The sequence below is a fragment of the Lactuca serriola genome, chromosome 6 (assembly GCF_051521515.1).
Source record: "Lactuca serriola cultivar US96UC23 chromosome 6, Lser_US96UC23_V15, whole genome shotgun sequence".
Lineage (NCBI taxonomy): Eukaryota > Viridiplantae > Streptophyta > Magnoliopsida > Asterales > Asteraceae > Lactuca > Lactuca serriola.
The window spans coordinates 71,705,886-71,709,484 of record NC_136413.1 but is presented as its reverse complement, the minus strand read 5'-3'; positions in this window follow the sequence as shown (position 1 = coordinate 71,709,484).

Here is a 3,599-nt window from a genome sequence, read left to right as displayed (position 1 = left end):
AAATCAAAATCGGTTGACCGGTAGCCAAACCAATGTAAATGAAAGTTGAAGATCTCGTAAATAGAAATCTGTCAATATAAAGATAGTTGAGAAAGGAGATCGTATAAAAGAGTTATCACTTTTATATGGGTATTAAGAGTCTAATCCCTTTAAATAATCCTATATGTATTTTTATCATACTTATTGGGTAAAAAGGATATATATATATATATATATATATATATATATATATATATATATATATATATATGTGTGTGTGTGTGTGTGTGTGATAATTATGAGAGACCATGTCCAACATAGTACTACAGAGAGAAACATAGAGAGAGAGAGAGAGAGAGAGATGAGATATGGTGAGAGACCATACCCAAACATTGTACTATTGTACTACTGAAAGTAGTCATCTGGCAGAGTATTGATGATGACCACGAACTATTCTAGACAATCTAGTGGAACACTAGCAGACTCGTAATTTGTAGGTGTTAATGAATCATGTTATCCGAGATTTTAGATTGTGTGTTTATTCGAGTACTCTATCCTCTCCTCCCATGGTTTCATTATTGACGTATATTGCTATAGAATCCCCAAAGTAGTATTTTCTCCTTGTTACTTCCATCAATCCTTTAGGATAGATCCTTTGAGATCATCAATTTAGGATTAAAGTGTGAGAATAACGGTAATGGGTAATCAGGTTATTTGTTTGGTGTAAAAGATATATATTTAAGAGATTTAATTATTATTGTGGTTTGAAAACCCTATGTTCTCACCGGGCTACCAAGCCTGACCCACTCAGTTTCTTTGGTAACGGTATGAAGGTTCATGGATATTGATGTTTCAATCTAATGAGAAATTCAAGGAGTTTTAGGCCATTAAATAAATTGATGTAAGGCATGTAAATAATCGTTTATGCTTATGTTCCTCTATCAGTTATGACATCCCAAGCTTTCAAGTATTAATAAAAAAACGACTCTTCGGAAATGCTTTTGATATTGATATCATTTCACATTAATAATGTTTTGGGACAAATTCTGCACTAATAAAAGAATAATCTGTTATAAATAAGAATAAATAAAATTTCTTTTAATTGGTCGTAAAATTAGGGATGTCACGGTTGGTATCATATCATTAGTTTAAGTGGACTATGAATTTTGAGGGGTTTTTTACTTAAACTTAGAATTTTAGCGATGATCGTGAGGTTAGTCTATTTTATTTGAGGTATTATATCTGAATTAACACAAGTGTTGGCTTACTTTAAGATAAAATGCCTAATTTTCTATTATGTGCTAAATAAATTATAGCATGGTTTAGGTTGCCTACCTAGATTTCTATTTAAAAAGGATTTAAGGCATGTTGTTGGCCTTGATTTGGAAACTTTATGTGTTCAGATTCTAAATGTATAAATTAATGTATTGGAACTGGCATATAACTTTTTTGGGGTGATAAGGAGGATTATGCATCTAAACATAACTAAAACCTTCTCTATTATAATATATTTGAGGTTCCGATACACTTAACAATTGTTCTAGTGTACAAAACGTCATGGTGAGAACATGCAACGGACTGGGAAATGATAACAAAAATCAACAGCCTGAACCTTGATGCATGATTGAACATGCACCAAAAGTCGGTCCATCAGCTGACCCAATCATGATGTCATGAGTTCAATCTATGATTAAGGCAATGCTTGCTGAGAAAATGGAGGAGAGTAGATAACTGCTCCAAGGGAATAGGAGAGAAGTCACTACACTAGTTGATAACCCAATGTTAAATGGGGGAAAATTCAAAGAAGGAAGCTAGAGTAGGACTGCGCACCAAGCTGGACCATGAAGGATTATGAGGAACAACACTAAGAAAGAGATTAACAGAAATGGATGCAAGTATGAAGACTTCATGGCATCCCAACCACCAAGTCTTTCTGGAGAATCAACACTAGTGCTCATAAAGGATTAGATATATGAAATGGAGATATGAAGATGACATTTGAGTGTTGCGAATACAGTGATAAACGAAACATAATCTTTACAACCATACAAGTACCCACTGGAGAATTAAGATGGTGGAAATGATTGAATGAAACTATGCGAAAAGGAGAAGCAAGGAAGATTTTGTTGGAGGACTTCCTTGTGCAATTAAAAAGGGGAATACTACTTACAATGAGACATTCTAGAAGTAAGTAAGGAATTACAGAATCTAAAGAAATGAAAAGATGAGTGTCAGTGAGTACGTTGTAGCCTTTACAAAGAAAATGAAGTAAGTTCCTGATGCAAAAATAATTATGCACTAGTTTTAACCTACTAATGTAACTAATTATTACTCCTAAGGCAGTGTACCTAGTCGGAAATAGAATAGCGCAAATAGCCGGGTATCGAACACAGGGAACAAAATTATTAGCTAATTTTTCTACTATTACCTAATTTACTATTTAATCAAAGAAAATGGGTTTTTCTCTAGATTTGCAGGACTAGAAACTTAATTAATCAAACTAAAACTAATGACAAAAAAAAACTAAAAACAAGAAACACAAAAGACGATTTTACCAAGATAATTGAGAGACTTTCGTTTAGCTTCGATATACTTGCTATTATGGTTGATTTAATGGCAGTGCAATGCATTAATGCTTTGTTGGTTACCGATTCCTAAGATGACAGGTTAATGTTCACTAGCCTTATCCTTTAGCAAATAAGTTCATGCATATGATGATCAAACGAATAAACTAACAAATTTACTAGTGTTTGGTTTGAGTTAAATTAGACTTATAATGGATTGATCAATTTTGGTTCATTAAATCAATTCAATATACGATTGGTCATCATATAGTAGCTCCTACAATTACTTTCCCACTTTTCTATTTAACCCTAGGTTTTGGTAAAAACACTAGTCCTACAATTTTGCAATTCACAAAGATCATATGATTCAAGATTAATCAAGAATGACGGTCATGCAAACTAAATTAAACTCAACAATAAACAGAAAATTAGTTCACATAAGCATATAGAGGTTCTTTAACAAGCTAAAGTAACAAATAACCATCTAAGCATAATCCTAACCATAAATCAACTCATAAAAAGACAAGTAATCTAGTCTAAACGAAAGTCAGGGGTTTTTAGCCCATGATTTCAGCTAGTAAACACATAAAAACGAAGTTTAACTTGTAATTCATAATCAAACACAAGAAGAAAAAGTGTTAATAAGATGTTTTGCCTCAATTCTCTCAAACCCAAGCTTTTAATTGATCTTCTACAACTCTAAGCTTCAAAGTACGTTCTTGTCCTTCAAAATTTGACAAAAGCTCTAGAAAAAGTTGGGTTTTCGGAGGAATATGCTTTCTATTTATATTTTTCCCGAAGTCAGTCCACCACGGCATGGCAAGTCCACCACGATGTGGTATTCGGGTTTATCATGTAATATGCAAGTCTTCGAGGTTCGACGTGAAACTTCAAAACACCATGGCGTGGTAATGTCACCACTACGTGGGAATGGTATTTTTCTTCATTTTATCCTTGATCCAAGTTCCTAACTTCCAGCTTCCTTTTTGGTCCGAGCATGTCTTTTACCCCTACAACACAACATATAATAGATTAAGTATATTTTCTTCTATAATG